The sequence below is a fragment of the Camelus bactrianus genome, chromosome 11 (assembly GCF_048773025.1).
Source record: "Camelus bactrianus isolate YW-2024 breed Bactrian camel chromosome 11, ASM4877302v1, whole genome shotgun sequence".
In the NCBI taxonomy this organism is placed as follows: domain Eukaryota; kingdom Metazoa; phylum Chordata; class Mammalia; order Artiodactyla; family Camelidae; genus Camelus; species Camelus bactrianus.
In genome coordinates this window covers 42316382-42338474 of record NC_133549.1, presented here as the reverse complement: position 1 = coordinate 42338474, position 22093 = coordinate 42316382, and the positions used below count along the sequence as shown (strand labels likewise).

The window sequence follows — 22093 nt, the reverse complement described above, 5'->3', positions numbered from 1 at the left end:
TTTAAAATGAGAAAAACGTAGTTGATGCCTCAAGACTTGAAGTCTGAGATGGTGTCTTGTTCTTTTTGTATTCCTATTACCTAGCGTAATAAATGTTTGTTGAACAAATAGATGAATACAATGAGTACAACCTAATGGTAATAGTAAATAATGTATCATGAAAATAAAAAAAAAGGGGGATAAACCTTTGGATCCAACACAAAAAAGCAAATTAAAATGACCAGTGAAGAAATCTTGTGTACCCAACGTGAGTGAAATTGTCATCACTGGGAACAAATATTAACTTCCTGAAATCTAAAAATAACTATGCTAGATTCTTGGTCTAGAGAGCAAAATATAGCCATAATTCCTATCTTGAGAGAGTTTACAAATTAATGGAGAAAACAATACACAAACGTATTCCACAAAAATATTTGAAAACAATTACCTACAGACGGGCGTGAGAAACATGGTGTGTCAGAAATTGTGCTGGCAAGTTGGAGACTAGAGGGGTTACTCAGGAAACGTGAAATTCCTTATCATCAGTAACCATTTATTGCGACTGAGTCTCCCTGATCATGCAGAGAAGATGAAGTTAAGAATGAGGTTGAAACTGAGATTAAAATTGAAGATGAAATGAAAACAAAGATGAATAGTGAGTGTGGAGGCTGAGGACGTGAAGTAGAGACTGAAGCTGAAGTTAAGGGATGACTAGGGCTCGGTCATCTCTACATTCTGGAATGTTCTTATTAAAGGGATTCCCCCGACCCCGATGGGTTCACTTGCTCTGTGGTGCTTCTGTGGGGAGAATTGCACATCAAGGGAATTTTCACTGAGCCCTTCAAACATTAAATTGCAATTACAGTTTGAGCGGAGGGACTCAGATGGTCCACAAGTATTATCAGGTGACCACAGAGATCATTGTACATATTCATATTATCGTAAAGATGAACAGAACCTCTCACTTCCAGGAGTTTGGAGGTGATTCCAAGTTGATAGAAGAGATAAGGCCACCAGTTGTCAGCATACACTCACACATGCACACAGACGTCACATTTAGAGACAAAGAAAGGGCCAGGCTTCTTTGCAGGTTGATAAACTGGTTTAAGACTACAGGAAAAATCTCCTGTCACATACTCCAGGGGGAGGGGGATTAGACTGTAATGAACCTGGAATTCAGTTTCTGTTGTCTACCCCTAAACATGCTAAGAGCAAATAATGGTGTTGATTTTTTTCATGGAATAGGCTTTACACACACACACACACACACACACACAAATATACATATGCATATACATATATATATATATACATTACATACATATATATATGCACACACACACAGTGCAGTGGTCTTCAGGGTTTTTTTTTTTAACAACTATTATGCAATAAATTCATAGAGAATAGGTTCCAGCGCGCAGACCCCTTTCCACTGGTTCTCACAAGTGTGCATCTCTGAGTGCAGCAGGCTGGTGCTTCCGTTGAAGCCAAGTACCTCCCTCCTTGGCTCCCTTCGTTTTCTGATCATTTTCCTTCACATGTTTCAGGAAGCTATCTTGCCTCTCAGAGCACTTAATATGTGCAATGTGCACATTAATTCCCTCGACAAGAATCTTGCCCTTAACTTGTTTGTTAACAACAATGCCAACAACATGCTGGCTAACAGCCTAGACCCTTCCAGCTTTGCTGTGGGTAATTTGTGGCGCATTCCTTTTTAAACAGTGCCCATTCCCTTGATGTTGACAGTACCACCTTTCCTGTAGATCCACATGTATGCAGCCCGAGGAACAGCTCCATGTTTTCTACAGGGCTCTGAGGACATGTAATGGATATCTCTTCTCTTTCCCTTTCTGTTGGTCATTTGATAAATTACTAGAAGATGGTGTGTCTGACAGAAAAAAAAAAGCAGATAGTTAAGTTTTAAACTCAGCTCAAAGAGTGACAACCATATACATGTAATAAAAACTCAGCTTTGGAAAGTCCTCAAATCAGCCATAAAATAGAATAGATGTGCCCAAACTCACATGCCTCTCTAAAGCCATGTTTGTAAATCAGCCCAGCCAGTTAAAGTATCTTTAAACACCAAGATCACACTCACTGCAGCAAATGCTTACATTATGACAGGCACATGGCAAATGAGACCAAATGAGCAAAGAGCAGAGTCACCTTTCCAGCCTCACTTTCTCCCTGGGTACGATCACCCGTACTAGCTGAGTCATTGCATTTTAAGTCCCAAATCTCTACTCTGGCAGATCCTATCTGCCTCTTTGCAGAAAGACAGCCTGTCTCAAAAAGTTGCCTTTTAAAAAAATTGACTTTATTGATGTATAATCTACAAAGTACGTCCATCTCAAGGATATGGTTTGACAAGTTTGGCAAATATACACACCCGTGTGACCACCACCAACCACATTAATAAGATAGAACATTTCCATCACCCTAGAAAGTTCTGTTGTGCCTCTTTGCAGCAAATTCCCATCGCTGACACTAAGTGCCTATTGATACACTTCTCTTTTCTGCAGTCTTCTAGAATTTCATATAAATGGAATCATACAGTAATGTTCTTCTGTGAAAATGACCCATTTATAGAATAGAATAATTGCAGTAGGTGGTGAAGCCTTTGAATGTAACTTACAGGGAAGAAGGAACATAATGTGAAAATAAAGAAGGGAAGTTGCTCTAAATATGAGACAGACTGCTCAGTCCTTTAAGATAGGAGAATCAATTGATAATTAAGCTCAAGGGACCTCAGTAAGGGCTACTTCAGCAGAAGGATGTTTTGGGAGGAATCACTGTTGAAGATGAAAGCAGACAAAAACCATTACAAAGAAGGAAGTAGGAAGTAGAAGAAGCCTGGGAATGAGTGTCAGACTTTATTTTCAGTCATGATTTTGTCTCTTACAAACCGTCTGACCTTAGGCAATTCATTTGCCTGCTCTGATCCTGATTTCTTGTCTGAATATAAAGGCATTGGACTACAGAACGGTTTCCAACTAGCTACACGGTTAGACGTAAGTTTCATGAAGGCGGAGACCTTGTCTTTTACTGCTGTGACCCCAGCACCTCGCAAAATGCTAGCACTCAGTAAATATTTGTTGAATGAATTCTAAAGGGGTATAAGGACAATACTGAATGCAAAGGAGTATACCCAGGCAATGAAAGAAACTGACATTTGGCCAGTTGAGCTTCTAGGTGAACCTCAGATCACAATACCACTTCCACCCTGTCAGTGGAATAAAGACAATAAAGAGCCAGGTAAACCCTCTACTGTGAAGTAAGGAGAACTAAGCTGAATTGGCAGAAAGTTTAGTAGCTATGTGCTTAGGTTCACATTCCAGTTTTGCTTCTTACTAGAAGATCTCAGGCAAATTATTTAACCTGTCTATGCCTCAGTTTTCCCATCTGTAAGGTAGAGATAATATTAGTATCTGCCTCATAGGTTGCTGTAAGAATGAAAAGAATTAACAGATACACGCTACTATATATAAAATAGATAAACAACAAGGACCTACTGTACAGCACAGGGAACTATATTCAATTTCTTATAATGAGCCATAATGGAAAAGAAATTGAAAAAATATCTGTGTATGTATGTATGTATATAATTGAATTGCTTTGCTGTACACCTGAAACTAACATTGCAAATCAACTACACTTCAATAGGAAATAAGAACTAAAAAAAAAGAATTTAAAAAGTTAATACATCTAAAGTCCAAGAAGAGAACGGGCATATACTAAGAATTCAGTGAGTATTAGCTAGTATTGTCTGCAAATTGGAGGCCGTCCCTACTTCACAGAGGGGGAGAATTAGAAAAGTACCCACATCAAGGCACCTAGCACAGTACTCAGCACACAGTAAATGCTCGATAAACTCCTGTGGTTATTAAAGGTTGTGACAGGCTTTTACAACTACAACCCTCAAAAATACTCAGGTCCTAATCTCTGAAACCATACATGGGAAAAGAGACTTTGCAGGATTTTGGAAAGGGGAGATAATTCTGGATCCTAAATGTAACCACAAGTGTCCTATAAGAGAGAGGCAGAAACTCAACAAAAACAAAAGTAAACAACTCAATTCAAACATGAGCAAAGGATTTGAATAAACAGTTCTCCGAAGAAGACATACAAAGTCCAAAGGCACATGAAAAGATGCTCAACAGCATGATCATTAGGGAAATGCAAATCAAAACTACAAGACCCCACCTCACTCACACCCATTAGGATAGCTACTGTCAAAATAACAGAAAGTCACAAGTGTTGACAATGATGTGGAAAAATTGGGAAAAGGCATGTTAAGTGGCACAGCTGCTATAGAAAACAGTGTAGCAGTTCCTGAAAAAATGAAAAATAGAATTAACCATGTGATCCAGCAACTCCGCTTCTAGGTATATACTCCAAAAGAATTGAAAGCAGGGTCTCAAAGAGATATTTGCACACCCTTGTTTGCAGCATTATTTACAACAGGTAAAATGTGGAAGGAATCCAACTGTCCATTGACAGATGAATGGATAAGCAAAATGTGGTATATAGATACAATGGAATATTACTAAGCCATAAGAAGGAAGGAAATGCTGACTTTTGCTACAACACAGATGAACCTTGAGGACATTATGCCAGTGACATATGTGAAGTAAGCTAGTCACAAAAAGATAAATATGGTATGATTCGACTTGTATGAAATACTCAGAGTGCACAAAATCATAGAAACAAAAAGTATAATGGTAGTTTCCAGGGCCTGGGGAGAGGAGAGAATAAGGACTTGTTTAATGAGTGTAGACTTTCAGTTTTACAAGATGAAAAGAGCTATGGAGATGGATGGGGGTGATGGTTGCAGCACCGCAATATGAATGCATTTAATACCACTGAACTATACACTTAAAAATGGTTATGATGGTAAACTATGTTAGTGTATTTTGCCACTATTTTTAAAATGTGAGAAAAAAAAATAAAAGAGGGAGGCAGAATGAGATTAGACTAGAGAAGCAGAGGGAAACAGATGCAAAGAAAGAAGATGCTACACGTCTGGCTTTGAAGGTGAAAGAAGGGACTGAAAAGCCAAGAAATGCTGACATCCGCTAGAGCTAGAAGAGGCAAGGAATGGATTCTTCTCTGGAGCTTCCAAAAGGAACCAGCCCTACTGGAATCTTGATTTTAGCCCTATAAGACTCAGTTCAGACTTCTGGTCTCCAGAAAGGTAAGAGAATAAATTTCAGTTGTTTGAAGCCACTAGGTTTGTAGTTTGTTGCAGCAGCCATAGGAAACTAACACAGAGAGCTCCTTTTCCCCAGTCACCTTTACAACCCAGCAGCATCTTTAGGGAAGTCAGAGCAACAAAAATCCTCAGAGATAAACAGAGATAGTAACACTCTTTGGGGGAAACACATTTTCAGACCTCTCTTGATCATTGAGGAAATCCAGTTACTTTCTTGTGCTCTGGGTTTGGAAGGAAGCAAAGAGCTGATACTCCCAATCTATTTGCAGCAATGCAAGAACCAACGGCCAAAATTGTCTCGTTTTTTCCAGCATTTTAAAACAATAGAATGTTATTTCTTTCCTAAATGCATCAGCAGGGCCAGTGGAGAAGGTCTGGAAAGTGACAGCTAAGATTAGCCTCCAAGCTTCCCGCGGAGACCTTGAGTGGCTGTCAGCTCTGCAGGGAACAGCAGCAAAGCCTCACGCAAATGGCCTATAAAAAAGGCCTTGTCAGAGGCACCTTGACCTGCCCGGGCTTCTCTGGTACTCGGATTCCCAGCGGCCGTCCCAGGGTTACGCTCCCTCTCATGATGTATTTCCCCTGCCTTTTTTAGAGCTGCATTATGCTTGCTTCAGGAAACAGCCTCTTCCTTCTCATAAACACAGCCTTGGGTTCCTGACCAAGCGCCCTGCCACTCCGCAGCTCCTTGTCCATTCATCACACCTTGCTGTCACCCTGGCTGCGATTGTGGAGAACTGGTCCAATTCCAGAAGTGAACCCAGGGTGGGCAGAAGGAAGGGGAAAGCCCTGGGAGCAGCTGAGGGTCACACACACCCCAGTTACAGTTAATGAATTCCCTGGAAGCCGGCTAGCCTGCACAGTGAGTGAGCCTTTCCGATGACACAGCCAGTGTGATGGAAAAGTCGTGATAAGGTCACCACCAGAGCTAGGCTTGGCGTCTCCATTCCCTCCACTGAGTGTGCAGTGCCCAGGGATAGGATGGAACAGAGACCCCATGGACAGACTGAGGAGAGGTAGGAACAAGCTCCTTGTAAGTAAGGTGGAAATGGCTAAGGGTGGGCTCTGAAGGGTCAACATGACCCACTCCCAAATACAAATAGGACAATGTGCCATTGGTCCTAGCAGCACAACTGGAATTCTCACCAATGGGAATTTCTCTTTCCCGGTGTCCAGTAAACTCCCAAATTCTTTTAGCTGTTCCTTTACAAAATCTCCCCCAATTGCTTTCTCCCCCAAGGCAGCCCCTCACATGCTCACCTCCAACTCTGGTAGAGCAAGCAGAGACTGGTCTTTGGAAAGGTAGTTCTTTTCCAAACTATCTTCCTCCAAAGTCCAGAATCCCACACCACCTATTCATCACTGCGTGTAAAGCGTCATCGTCTCCTGCAGTCTTCTTTTAGGATGCAAAACTCCTGAAAGGAAGAATATTTAGTTTTAAAGTAAGAAGATGAGTTAGAATCCTCTCTCTCTCTTCATTAGTCTGTGTGGCCTTTAGCAAGTCCTTAACTTCATGGAACCTCAGTTTTCTTGTCTGTAAAATAAAGGTATTAATGTCCTTCCTAGCTACCTGGCAGCTAATGTTGCTTTAAGGATAAATTTTTAAATTATGTGCTCTTCAATATTTTTTTTTAAGTTCCCAACTTTGTCTGAATGATTTTGTTGGGTCCCTAGAAAAAGGACAAGGGTGCTGGGTCCCCCAGGATAAGAAGCTTGCCTGGTTCTACCATTTTGCCTCAGAGAAGTATTGTAATTCTATCATGTAATTGTATATACACATGAAATATATATGATATATATATCATCTCATAATTATACATATAACATCACATAATTATATATGCATGTATATATATGCGTATATAAATACGTAAAATCACCAGTAATAATAACCAATTAAGGAGAGAACTGAAGAAGAGTGGTTTTACTAAAATCTAGAAAAATCTATCTAGGGTAAAATGTCATAATGGCCAGAAAGTATGTTCAAATACTCAGCAGAAAGAAAAAGAAATAAATGAAGTGAAGTGAGAAAATATTAATAATTTTAAAATCTGGGTAGTGTATATATAGATTTTATTATGATATTCTAATATTCTATCTACTTTTATGCATGTTTCAAATTTTTATAATAAAATTTTTGTTTGACATAGAAGTAATCAATGTAGAAAATGTTCATCATATGCTATTAACTTTAAAAAGTGAGTTAAGAAATAATATACTAGTATGTTACCAAATTTGTATCAAAAAGGAGAAGAAGAGGAATGTAAATTATAGTGCGGGCTGTAAATGCCCCCCACGTTATAACTTGGTTGTTGCTGGATGGGATTATGGTTATTCTAAAAATCATTTTATTTTGCTTTTCTGTATTTTGTAAATTTTATCTAGCAATCATTTACCTTTTATATAATCAGATCATGGAAAATATTAAAACTAAACCAATAAAAACCTATCAGATGGATGACTATTTCAGAGATTGAGAACAACCTATACTGGTGAAGCTGTGAAAAAAAAGGGCATTTTTCTCTTTTATAAAAACAGCTTTACTGAGGATAAAAAAAAAAAACCTGCACATATTTATTATACAATTTGATGGGTTTGGACATATGCTTACACCTGTGAAATTATCACACAATCAGGGAAATAGACATATCCATCAATTTAAAAAATTCCCTTGTGTCCTTTTGTGTGTAAGTGTGTGTGTGTGTGTGTTGAGAACACAGTATGAGATCTACTCTCTTAACAAAATTTTAGTGCATAATACAGTACTGTTATCTATAGGTGCCATGTTGTACAATGTATCTCATTCATTTGCATAACTTAAATTTTACACCAATTGAATAACTCCCTATTTCCCCCTCCTTCAGCCTCTGGGAACCATAATTCTAGTCTCTGCTTCCATGAATCTGACTATTTTTCCTTCTATGACTGGCTTATGTCACTTAACATAATGGCTCATCCACATTGTCAAAAGGTGGCAGGATTTTCTTCTTTTTGAGGGTTGAATAACATCCCATTTTGCATATATTGTCTTGATCCATTCATCTGCTGACAAACCTTTGGCTTGTTACCACAGTTTGGCTGTTGTGGATAATGCAAAACAGGGAGTGTAAATTGCTATGCCCTTTCTAGTGTGTAACTTGGCAATACCTATTAAATTTATAAATGTTTAAAGCCTATTTTTTTAATAAAAAATTAAAATTTTAAAGAAGAGTGAGAGAAAAGACTAGGAAATCAAGTTCCTTCAAAAGAAAAAGAGATGGTAAATCAACTATACTCCAATAAAAAAAAAAAGATGAAATAACACTAAAGTTCATCCCTAGTGTATTAGTGGAATATACTATGGTTCATTCATATGGTGGAATACTATACAGAGGTATATTAAAAAACAGCAACAAAAAGTACTATTTGGTGGGGAGACAGGTGCAGAAAACTACATACAGAATGCTACCATCTGTGCAAAAGGCAAAAAGGAAGGAAAAAGAGTATGTACTTATTTGCTTATACGTGCACAAAATGCTTCTGGAATATATGCTAAAATAATAGTTCTAGAGAAGAAAACTAGGGGCTGGGGCACGTGGGAAATAGGAGACTTGTACCTTTTGAGATTTGAAAAACATGAACTTAATACCTATTCAAACCCATAAATAAAATTGCAGTTAAACACAAAATATAATGAAATAAAAAAGAGAGGATGTGGAGCCAAGTCTGCAGTTTACTAGGTGAGGAAATTTATAAGAGAAAGAACAATCCGAATGATTTCTAACATCATTTTTAAAGCCTCTGACTCCTATTTTTCACTATGATTCTACTCCTATTTTTCACTATGATTCTAGGCTTCTGGGAATAACAATACTTTGTATTGACTTACCGCATGGCACAGGATTTAATGATAGGTTTGGATATTGGTGTTCTAGTTTTGGACTGGCCCTGGTAGGGCCATGGGAGGTGAGGTGTTCCTCCATCGTTCTTGCTTATAATCACCCTATGACCCATCCCTCCAGGGCCAAGCCCTTCCCAAATGTTCAGACATTTATCAAAAGGGGCAAAACCTGATGAGGCAACTTGAAAACTCTGAAAGTTTTCTTTCCTTCGAGATCCAGACTTCTGGGCTCCCTCTGTTCCCTTGGGAAGTGTGTGCTCAAGGATCTTGGCTAGCTGTGTGTTAGGCCAGGCAAACACAGAGCTCGGAGAATGACTTCTGGGGCAGATACAGGATGTCTGGGCTCATTTTCTGCACATGTCAGGCTTGAATTAGTTCCAAAATGTCTTTCAGTTCAGACATTCTGCTGTTGTGGGAATCCAAGATTCCCTTCATTTGCCCAGGTGATTAGAGAGTTAGCTGAAAGTCTAGGACATACATAATTTGCTTGATTCTTGCATTCTCTTACACAAGTCTGACTCGTTTCTGAAATAAAAATTAGGTGTTAGGATCCAGAATTTAAACTCACACCACAGTCCTATCTTTGTTTGTTCTTTAGTTTTTTTTTTTTTCACTTCCCAGTTTTAAGAGTAGGGACGTGTAAAAGAATCAAGAAAACGAAATCCCAAGGTAGCAGTAGGAAAAGCTGAGACAATCCAATTCATAGACTCTTCAAAATCTCAGAACAGGCAGTACCAGGCAGGAGACTGGAGGATGCTTCCCTGAGAATTTGACAAGCCCAAGAGAAAAAAAGAAACACCTAAAGATCCTGACAGCAGGCATTCTGCAACAAACAGCTCACCCAAACCACCACACAGTAAAGCTCAAAGTCCAAAGCCTCTCTCCGGTTCTCAGAAGTTCTGTTCGTTTTAGGTGCTTATTTTGGGGGGTGAGGTTGGAGGTAATCAGGTTTGTTTGTTTATTTATTTATTAATGAATGGAAGTACTGGAGATTGAATCCAGGACACACACTCTACCACTGAGCTAAACCGTTCCCCCTTAGGTACTTTTTCTTAATCATTAGCAGAATTCAAGTGTCATCAGATATCTGAGGAAATTTATTATCATAAAATGCAAGGATGAAAAAAGTAACTTGACAGAAACAACAATTATGCAGACAGAAGAAAACAAAACAAAACAAAATTATCAATATTACCTTCAAAGAAGCAAGAGAAGATATTGCAATCATGAAGCAAGAAACAGATGTGTGTTTCAACAAAGCAACATTCAGAGGACAAAATGAAAAGGATCTCTTGAGAATTAAAATGATGAAAGGAATAGTAAAGCTATTGAGTAGGAGGATACCATCAAGAAATCTCCCAGAAAGTTGAGAGAAAGAAGAAAACAGGGGGTTAAAATCAATGATATAATCCAAGGAAATTTCTCAAACTGATGGACATGAATCTGAACATGAGACTGAAAGGATCCACCAAGTGCTTAGGACAACGTAAGAAAGTAGACCGACTGTAAGGTATATTATTGTGGAATTTCATAACATTGGGGGAACAGAAAAGTTCCTATAAGATTCCACAGAGAAAACATAAGTGATTTAGAGGGAATTAGGACTTCTCAATATTAACATGGAAAGCTAGAAGACAATGGAGAAATTTTTCCAAACTCTGGGGAAAAAAATATTATCCAAGTAAGAATTTTAGATCCAGAAAATCAATCAAATATAAGGGTAGAATAAAAGTCATTTTAGATATTCGAGATCTCAAATTGTTGACCTCCCATGCACGCTTCCTTTTGCAAAAAGCTTTTGGAAGTAGTGCTCCTAGAAAATAAAGCAATAACCATAAAGAGAACATGTGATATAGGAAAGCAGTAAGCCAACTGAGGAGGGGTGAAGGGAATTCCTAAGAGAGCGATTGAGAATCCAAGAGAACAGTTTGCCCCTAGTGATGAGGACAGCCGGTTCAGACGGGAGCAGCATCCTCATAGACCGTCATCCTCAGGATCTCCTCCACCATCAGATCATATTTTTAACCTGAGGACAGAGTGCCCACATAAGCCTGGTCCAGATTCTCATGCATACTTGCTTGCCCTAACCATGTGTGTATCAAATGCTAGATCTCCCTTCCATGCCAGCTAAATGGGCCAGAGGTGTCTTCTTTGACCTACTCTTAAGCTTTAGAAGGAATCTATCGGGACTTAGAAGTAAAACACAGAGCAGCCCACTCCCTCCGACCATATATCTACTGGACACCCTGTCTCTGTCCCACACAACAGCCCTGTTAGATTCTCTGGTTCCAGGGCCCTAGGCTTCAGGACTTATTCACAGTCTTGCCTACCGACATCTCCCAGCTGGTTCAGGTCAACTCTCAGGAAAGCTGTAGTAGGACTAAGGCTCAGATACTCTGTTCCTCTTCCCTCCTTCTGGGAGCCTTCATCTAATAGTAGCACTATTGTCCTTTTCTCACACAACTAGATTTCAGTTTGACACTCAGTTTTTTCCCTGAAATTAAGCAATATGGTGTTTAGGGATATACACATAGGTTGAAAAACTCTAAGGAAATAATTAGCAATTCTATTTCGGGAAAAAGAATGCATACATACAACTGGGGAGGAGCACACAGGGGACTTCTAAGTACCAGCAATGTTTCTATGGTGAGTTCATAAATGTTTATATTATTGTTGTTGCTATTAAAACTGAACACATGTGTTTCATACATTCCCTTCTGGATATTTAGTACACACACACACATACATTACTGTACAGAAGGGAAAAAAATTCATAAACCCCACATCTAGATGCAACAGTGCTAGCATTTTTAAGTACTTCCTGTTATCTTTTTTCTGTGCGTTTTACATAAATGAAATCATACTGTGCATACATTTTGAGAGGATATTCAACATATAAGCATCTTTTGTTATTAAATTCTTTGCATATTTATCATTTTAAGAACCATTGTACTATTGCACAGAAACTCTTTCCTGTTTCAAAGAGCATAGCTCCTGGTAATAACAAGGAATGAATCTTTGTGCTGGTGGAAGCTTGAATCTGAAAATGCCTTTGGGGTGATCCAGAATCACCCGCCACCACATCACCCTTCAAGGCCCAACTCAAATCCCAGCTCCTCCATGAATCCTTCCTTGACTGTCCTCTGGGGAACCCTCCTTCTTTAACTTTCCAGTGTACTCGTTATCTATTCTGCCTCTTTTTTTTTTTTTTTTATCTATTTGGATTCATTTCATTTCTCCCCTGGTACACTATAAAATCTTGGGGACAGTGACCTGTCTCTAGAGGGTCTGGAAAATACTAAGTGCTCCATAAATAATTAGTAAATAAATTTGAAAGACTGCTTTTTTTATTCTTTGCTTTAATATCCTGCATTACCAATAGTGTTTGTCCATATAATTAAGTCATTCATGGGTTTTCACCCAAATTGATGGTTCACAAATGGAAACACATTCTGTTTGCCCATAATTGCCACATTCAGAAATCAGGAACATGACCACCCCTGCTGTCCCTAATAACAGATTTGATATCTGCTTTGAAGGCTGGATTAAGGAATATTTGAGCTCTAAAAATAACACTTTGTGTTTACTGAGGGTCTATTATGTGCCAGACATCAGCCAAAGTAGTTTGTATGCATCTGTGATGTAATTCTCACAGAAACACTATGAAATAAAAGCTATTTAATTTCCTCGTTTTACACTGGAAGAAACTGAATCACATGTATGTTGTACGTGTATGTGGAGGAGTTAGGACTCCACCCAGATCTACCTGACTCACATTCCTCACTTCCGGGCAAAGCTGCCTCCCCAGAAATAAAAGTATAAAATCTAAATATTGATCTCCACCTCTCAGTTCTGTACTGTTCTCCCTCCGCTAGTTCTCCGTCAAATGGCTAACACTTGTGAATATACATTTTTACTGATAAATACATAAGAACAGACAGTGTTTAAGAGAAGAATAAAAAAGAAAGCCATAATTTTACCACCTAGCAAATACTATCATTTTGGAGACTCTCTTCCAGACTTTTCCCATATGTGTACCTTGAAAAAGAAAAGACAAATCCTCGGACGGTTGTGTATGTTCTTTTAAGCAGTGGAATCTGCTTAGGGGTAAAGACAAGAGAGGCATCAAAGACAGACATCAGCTCTCACACAGCTCTGCCTGGGATTCATCTTGCATCAGATGGAAACCTGGAAATATGACAGAGATAAAGGGTAATCAACAAGGAGCTGACTTCCTGCATACTCAGAGATAGCCTGCAAGTAGCAAAGGACTCTTGGATGAGAAGAGGGGGCAGAAGTTAATAGCACTGGCTTGTGCTTTGAGTGTTATATGTTATGTCCACAGCTGCTGAATGTGCAGCAAAAAGTAGAATATAACTTACCAGAAAATGTTGAACTTTAGCTGCATTCTTAATTGTTCAGCTATTGGAAGTCCATTTTTCTGGGAAAGACACCAGGCAAATGTTTCTCTTCTCCTCCTCCCCCTGCCCTTGCTCTTTCCTCTCCTTCTCCTCTTCTTTTTCTTTCCTCTCCTGTCTCCTGTCTCTCTCTCTCTGGTAGGCAGAATAATGCTCTCTAAAGAAGCCCACATCCTAATCCCTAGAACCTGTGAATATGTTACCTTCCATGGCAAAACTGCACTGTGATTACGGGTATAGACCTTATTATAAGGAGATTTTCCTGGATCATCCAGGTGAACCCAACCTAACCACATGAATCCTCAATAGCAGAGAACCTTTCCCAAATGTGGTCAGAGAGAGACTTGACTGAGGAAGAAGGGTCAGAGAAAGAACCAGTGAGAATGCAGCTGAGAAGGACTTAGTTATTGCTGGCTTTGAAGATGGAGGAAAGGAGCTAGTAGCCAAGGAAGATGGGCAGCCTCTAGAAGCTGGAAAATGCAAAGAAATGGATTCTCCCCAAGAGCCTCCAGAAAGGGCAACATTTGATTTTAGCCCAGTGAGACCCATGTCAGATTTCTAACTTATAGAACAGTAAGATAATACATTTGCGCTGTTTTAAGTCACTGTCTGTGGTAATGTATTATGGCGGCAATAGAAAACTAATTCTTTCTCCCCTGTTCGCTCTCTCTCCCTCTCCCTCTCTCCCCTGACCCTGGCTTCTTTCTCCCTATGTAATTGTGTCCTTATTGACTAGTGTATGCGACTATGCTATGCTTGATTCTCCAGTCCTTTGTATATCCTCAAATTCCTCAGACAGAGACCACCTTCCCAGGCTCAGTCACTGCAGCTAGTTCCCTGGACTCCAACCTCCAGATTCTCAAATCCACTCACCTTAAAAAGAAAACAAAAAAAGGAACAGAAATTCTAGGTGTCAATCTTTGCACTGGCTAAAGGGACTGATGACAGAAATCTTGTCTGTTTTATTTATTGCTGAATCCCCAACACTTAGAACAGTTCTTGGTACATAGGAGTAGCTCAGTAAACATTTGTTGATTGATTGCTTTTGATTAATTTGATTTAGAAATGTGTGTCTTTCCCAAGCCATGTGCTGGAGCCATTTGCTGCTGACTCTCTGAGTCTTATCGTGACCCATTGTTCCTCCAGGGAGGGGGTGAAGGCAGTAGGTGCTACAGGCTCACTGGGATAAAACTGAGGTTGAAACTGACCCAGGAGTAGCTCTGCTTGGCCAGTGAGGACTTTGTTAAGCATAACTTAATGCTATGTGCCTGGTGACACATATGCAAAGGTGACACTCCTTAATTACTAATTCAACCAAGATTAAGAGTCTGCCATGTGCAACACTCTCTGCCTTGTTCTAAGGATGCAAAGATAAATAGGGCACAGTCACAGCCATCCCAACATCGACAACCTAGGAATAGCTGTCAGCTGCCTTACGATGTGGTAGACACTTTTTTATGTACAATGGTCTCACTTAAATCTTAGAACAATGATTCAGAGAAAGATATTGTGAATCTCATTTTATGGTATAAGAAAACTTAGCCCAGAAAATTAAATAACTTATATACAGGGCAAGTAAGTAGTTCATTCCAGGCTTGGAATCCGGGTCCACCTGGCTCCAAAAGCATATAATTACCTACCCACATTGTACAGTGACTTGTAGTTTACAAAGCACTTTTATCATACATTATCTTACTCCTCCCAATAAGTTTATGAAATAGGCATTGTTATAATCATTTTACCAAAGAGAAAATTCAAACTCAACTTATTTGCCCAAATCACAAAGCTCTTAAGTGACAGAAACAGAATGGGAACCAAAATCTTCTGACTCTAGACCCTTGTTTCTACTCTACCTTGTCTTTATTAAACTCTGAATTCCAGACACAGACCCACCTGCTATATATGAGAGTAGGAGCTAAAACCTGGATGAAGACACGTGTGAGAATACAAAGTGAGGCAAACAGTACTGCTATGGCTGAAGCTCATGCCAGGTGAAAATTTGTTACAGCTGCGTTTATTCTGTGCTGTCAGTCATAATCATCATAAGCTTGATCTGGGGCAGCAATTTCATAACTATTCTCAAACGTCATGTTGGGTGTGTCTTACACTTTTCTTACATTTGGAATAAGCCCCACTTCGTTCAACACTTTACCATTATAATGGTGCTCATCAAAGCTCACAGTCTATCTAAGTTACCTTTTGCAAAAGAAAAGACAGGTGCCCAAGTAATCAATATACTACAAGCTCTTCCAGCCTTCCAGTGAGACTTCTTTGGTCTTCGGTGACTGTACAAACATCAAATCAGACCTGGCTCAAAAGAAGTTTGATGCTTATCAAGTTTATTTAAGATTGCTAGTGATGAAGTAAGCCAGAAAGACAAAGAAAAACACCATATGAGATCACTCATATGTGGAATCTAAAAAAACCCAAAAAACAACAACAACAACAAAAAAAAACAGAAACAGACTCATGGACACATAGACATAGAATACAAACTTATGGTGGCCAAGGGGGTGGGGGTTGGGAAGGGACAGACTGGGATTTCAAAATGTAGAATAGATAAACAAGATTATACTGTTTATACAAGATCTTATGGTAGCTCACAGAGAAAAAAATGTGACAATGAATATGCACATGTTCATGTATAACTGAAAAATTGTGCTCTACACTGGAATTTGACACAACGTTGTAAAATGATTATAACACAATAAAAAAAGTTAAAAAAAAAAAAAGATTGCTAGTGATGAGAGAGGGTATCTGTGAAAGCACAGTGATCACCTGAAGCGTAGTGATTACCTCTTTACTAATTTCTGTATCTTTCATAGCATCTAGAACAAGGCCTGGGTCATGGCATTCATTGAGACAATGAATGAGTGAGAGAGTGAGTGAGTAAATGAATGAAAGCTCCAAAGGGAAGACTCTGTAAAGGAGCTAAAAACTCAAAGCACCTGAAAGCACAAAGGAAGCCAATGCAAGAGCAGATAGAGAAGTCTACACAGGGCCCCGGGGACATTACTTGCTACTGAACAAGTTCGTTTCTGAACTTCTTCCAAAGCCTCTGTCAGCACATTGGTACCCTTTACCAAAATGTCCCCTTCCAGCTTTTTTCCCTGGTATTCTCCCATGCCCCAGCTTGCTCTGCCCACCAAGTTCATGTGCACCACCTTAAATTAGTCTCTATGGAAGAGCCTCTGCCCAGAATCCCTGCTTTCCCACCCCACCCCTCAGCTCTCCAAGGGGATCTTCCTTTCAATACCCAAGCAGCCAACCGAAGTGCTGATGCTAATGGGTAAAGTCCAGAAGCAGTGACTCTCACACTTTGTGTGAAAACAGTCCTCTGAGAATTCAGTTTAAAACGCAGCTTTTGGGAAGAGTATAGCTCAAGTGGTAGAGTGCATGCTTAACATGCATGGGGTCCTAGGTTCAATTCCCAGTACTGCCATCAAATAAATAAACTTAGTTACCCCCTTGCAAATTAATTAATTAATTAATTAACTAAAATGCAGTTTTCTGGGTCCACCCACAGAATAGATCTTAAAAGGGGCCCTAGAATTTTCTAACAAACACCCCTACAAGATTCTGATGCAGGTGATCCAAAGACCACTCTTTGAGATGAAGTAATCTAGATTTTGACCCTAGACCAATGGTTCATAACCTGACAGTTTATAAATTCCCAAAGGACCTGAGAATAGAATTCAGGGGGTCCATGAAGTTAAAAGGGGAAAATATCTTTATTCTGATTAATTATAACTGTAATTTAGTATTTCCGTCACTTTTGAATGTAGGCAACAAACCCGGTAGTATTAGTGCCTGTGACTTTGTCACCAATAGAAACCACTGACATTGTCATAGCACCTTACTGCCACTGCAGATACCTTGACATTCCATTTACATTCATCACTACATTGAATTTATGGTTGTTAGACCTGCCACTAGATTTTGTTATTTAATGAACCAATAAAGCAGCACATATATTATTACTATATGCCTATTTTTTTACAAGATTTTGATAACTGTATCTCAGTATCATTATATGTGTTTTATTTTATGTGTTCTATGCGTTTAAAAATATTATTCTGAGAGGGAGTCTATGGGCTTCACCAGACTGTCAAAAGTTATCAAAGCAGTCTTTGACACAGAAAAATAGTTAAAAAGTCCCTGCTCTAGAAAGAGCCAGTTAAGCCAAAGGACCAAAACCAATTTCTGGCATCCTCCTGCTGCCTGTTTTTCCTCTATTGTTCCTTCCCCAAAGCCAACCCTTCAACTCTCACAAGAATGACTAAATTATTGGGGCTGAAGGAGCAACCTCCCAGAATGCACTGTGTTCTCAAAGTGATCTTGGCAAAGGTTAGGAGGGGTGGGGTTCTCCTGAAGCTTCCCTTGGCCTGGAGAACTTGTCCCTTTGTTTTCTCAATCAAACTGAGACACATTTCCTAGTTCAAAATCAACTGTTTTGTCAATATAAATATTGACTTGAGAAGTTGAGAAAACCACACTCTAGATGACCAGAAACTTCCTGGAACAGGTCATTAGATACTCATCAGAAATAGAAACTCAGAGAGGTGGAGAGCTAGGGCTGTCTACTCTGCTGTGTGCATCCTTACTTGATTTCATATATAGGCTGCCCCAAGAGTAAACAAGGTGGGCATTTCCTTTTGGAAAGAGAAGCAAAAGCAAGGCCATACAATGACAGCCCCAGGTCACAAGGTGTCTGGGCAGTGCTCACCAGTGACAAGTCTCCTGTGCTTTATAGACTCCTAAGTAGCTGCTGAAAGCACTATCCAGTTTACAAATGAGGAAGGAGCCTGGAACACAAGCATCCTGGACCCTGGCACCATCTCCACTGGTTGCTCTCTGCTAAGAGCTCCTGGGGAGCTGCAGAGTTTATCTATGCATCCACAACAGGAAAGGAACCAGCGTTCCTGGACTTGTAACTTAAAAGAAAATTAATGATTGGGCTAGATGCGTCTTGGGGACTCCCTACTTTCCAACCCCTAACACCCGGGATGAGATTTCTAGGCCGGGAGGAATGCCCCACCTCCTGGCTTTGGTCAAGACTGGGATTTCTTAGAAGGTTGAGGGGCCAATCAACGGCCATAAATCTTGGAGACCCTTCACCGTTTTACAAGGGAGTTCGCGGGGGCTGCTCTTCTCTCTCTCGAGTTCTATTTACAACGCCAAAATCTCCGTGTTAATGGACCTGGGATAATGGTGTTTACTTTACCGCGATAAAGCGCTCAGCTTCCTGGGGGAGCGGCTGTAAAATGTCCTGGAGGTAGGAGTGGAGGGGGGCGCCGTAAAAGCGGGCGCTGGGAGGGCCGGGGCACCAGGTTCTCTTCCAGGCAGGCCCCTGCCCTCCACCCCCTAGGCCCGGCTGAGCAGCCCAGGCTTCGAGGGTGAGGACGGTTCCCACATAAATCACCAGCGCCAGAGTCTCGGGAAAAGGCACATTTTTCATTGCTGGCTGCAGGGCAACTCCCGACAGCGAACGAGAAACAGAAGTTGTCTTTAGATAAACCGTTTACCGGAGCGCGCGTCCTGGCAGCGCGGCCCACAGAGCACAGGGCAACCGGGTCCTGGCGCTGCGCCCCCGCCAGCCGAGGGGCCCCCAAGAAAAACCCAGATCCTCCAAAGGACTAGCGCCACGCCCGCCCGCCCGCCAGAGGGGAGAAAGTGAGAGCTAAGAGGGAAGAGACAGAAAGGAGAACTTAGGGGTCTGGGGAGACTGGAGAAGTGGTGTGCATGAAGATTCTAGAATGCAAAGACCTGCGAGCCCATCTCCACATTTACCAGCCGTGTGATCTCGAACAAGTGACTTTACCTCTCTGAGCTTCAGGAATGTTCAGTTATAAAACGATATAAAAAGTACTGTCTTATTGGGGGTAGGGTATAGCTCAGTGGTAGAGCGTGATTTTAGTATGCACGAGGTTCTGGGTTCAATCCCAAGTACCTCCATTAAAATAAACAAACAAATAAACAAACCGAATTACCTACCCCTCAAAACAAAATTTAAAACGTACTACCTTACTAATCTCTGTTCAAATCAACAAATTAAATCAAATGCGACTTGTATGACCTGTAAAGCCAAAGCTATTAATCAAAGGTCTGTGAAAGGGCCTAAGGGGTTCCGTGAAGTCCCTGGAATTACTGGCCAACGGTTACATTCTTCTGGGAGAGAGGGTCCATAGTTTACAGCAGGATTCCAAACTAGTGCACAATCTCGCGCTAGTTTTGTAACCTGACTGCACAGTTAGTGTCGTGGCTCTGACACTAGCTGTGAGACTGCGTAAATTACTGAACCCTCTTTTTTCCTCTCCTGTAAAATGGGATAATAGTTCCTAGGATTATTGTGGAGAGTAAAACTGCTTGATATGATGTCTGGCACATAGTAAATTCTAACTAAATGTTTGTTAGATAATTTTATGCATCAACCCTAACCCTGTAGCAAAGACACTTGGCTCCAAAGCCTGTAATTCTAGGCCTAGCCTTTTCGAGCTGAGCTGAACGCTGCCAAGATCCCAGACACCTGCCCGCTGCAAGATGGCAGGCCTTCGCACTGCGTGGGGTTGGGTGGCCAGGCCGCGTTTTGCTCGGGACTGCTCAGGTGACTTGCAGGTGCGCACCTAGGGCTGGGTGTGGTGGGGCCTCTCCGATTTGGGCAGTTGCGCGCTTGCTGGGCGGCCGCCCTTTGAAGGGACCGCTAACCCCGCCAGCCGCCAGGAGCCTGGGGCTCAGCCATAATCCGGATTTAGAAGCCGAAGCATTAAACTGGTCGCCAGGGTGAATCAAAGCGGCCGCCATCCCTGTAGCTCCAGGTCTTGTTTACTTGTTGACGTGTACGCACCCAAGCGGGACGACCTCGAGTTTGGAGTCGGCCTTGAGGGAAGAGAGGTAGCCCCCCTCCCCACCCCGTCCCTGGAGCAGGCACCTCCAGCCTCCACCCCACCGGAGGCCGAGGCTTCCTATCGCGGGCAGACACGTTTCCTTCCCTCCCAGGGTCAGAGGTCGAGCCCAGGAGAGGCCTGCTCCCTCTTCCCTGGAGGCCCACCCTGCATGGCCGCCCGGAGCCCGGTTTCCAGCCGCGCCTCCTTCTCCCCTCCCATTTGGCCATCCATTAGTGTAATCCCCTATCCAAACACTGAGGCCAGGACGGCCAGACGTTGGTGTAAACAGACCCGGGGGTACAATTCTAACGATATAAATAAAATAACCATTAATAGCGCAAATTGTTCGATGAACCAGATGCCGAGCACCAGGGACTCCAGTCTCGCTGGGTTTGTGTACACAGCGTGGACACCACGCATCCGTCAGGTAAACCTAAGGCTCTTGTCTCCGCCGAAATCTAAATCGAGCGCAGGTGAGGTCCCCACAGACGCGTCAGCGGGGACCAGGCTCGTGACACGCACAGGCCTCGACACGCACGCGGCTCAGGACAGACAGGCGCACGCGCCGAGAACGCCGCGCGAGTTCACGTAAGCGCCGGAGCCCAGCCCCAAACGGCGCGCCGCCGGGTAAACCCCGCTCTTCTTCAGAGATTTGCGCGCCTAAGTGTCCAGCCTCGGCCGCCGGGCTCCTCCCGGCCGCGTCCGCAGCCTCGGGGCGCACAGGAACGCAGGGCTCACACCCAGAAGCAGAAAAGTCAGCCTCCACTAGTCCCCGAGTTAATAATAATAAACTAACATTCGTTGAGGGTTTATTGTGCCAGGCACCAAGTACTTAACAGAATTGATCTCCTTTAACACTCAGAGCGACCTGAGATGAGTACTTTGAGTATTCCCAGTTCTACAGACCAGAAAAGCGGAGCTCAGAAGTAAGGAATTCGCCCGGAGACAGGATTTGAACCCACCACTCTGCCCCAGGAAGCGCAGCGCGCACACCCGAGGTACAGGCACTTGCTCAAATTGCGACGGGCCGGGTTTCCAGGGGCTGGAGCCTGGCTCCAGCGTGTCCCCGGCCCCGCCGGGCTGCGGTGGTTTGCTTTCCAGTGGAAGTTCCTTCTGCGGAGGGCGTGGGCAGAGTAGCCTGAGAGGTCGGAACAGAAGGGGGGGGCACCTCGAAAAGCCCTGTAGCCTGTCCCCAGGGATCGGGAGTGGTGCCTCGCGACGCTCTCGGAGGCCTCGGTGGGCATCCGGCGGCCTGCTATGACGTTGGGGCTGCAGACGCGGCTCCCGGAGGGAAGACGCCAAGGCCCAGGAGGAGCCACTCCCAGACTGAGGTGTTCTGGCTAGCGGGTCACCTCAGGGCCCCACACGCTCTTTCGGGAAAGGTTTCCCTGAGGGCAAGTGGCCCTGGAGTGCTAGTTCCTGGAGTCGGGCTGGGGCAGAACGTTCTCTGCAGCCCCACCCCTACGCCCTAACCCAGGCGGTGGAGCGGCAGCGTCTAGCGCAAGGGTCTGGAAGTCTTGCATTCACCCCTTACCTGCTCTGTGACCTTGGACTAGTCATTTCATTTCTGCGGGCCTCGATTTCCATGGCTCTAAATTGAATGGGGGGAAGGACAAGAATATGTGTTTCATAGGGATGTTGTGACCATCAGGAGTGTGGAACGCTTTGTTTACCCGGTGGGAAGTTTATTATCACGATTAGTATTAACTCCATGGCAAGC

The 22093-nt window shown here is 42.2% G+C and overlaps 1 long non-coding RNA gene across 2 annotated transcripts in view; it reads right to left on the bottom strand.

Moving 5' to 3' along the window:
* LOC141579114 (uncharacterized) overlaps positions 1 to 22093 on the bottom strand; it is a 57845-nt gene that overhangs the window by 26509 nt on the left and 9243 nt on the right. For both annotated transcript variants that reach the window (XR_012510183.1, XR_012510184.1), the window contains exons 2-3: positions 13110 to 13259; positions 6452 to 6606 (exon numbers count right to left, since the gene is read on the bottom strand). This is a non-coding gene — a long non-coding RNA (uncharacterized LOC141579114). The remainder of the gene's footprint in view (positions 1 to 6451; positions 6607 to 13109; positions 13260 to 22093) is intronic.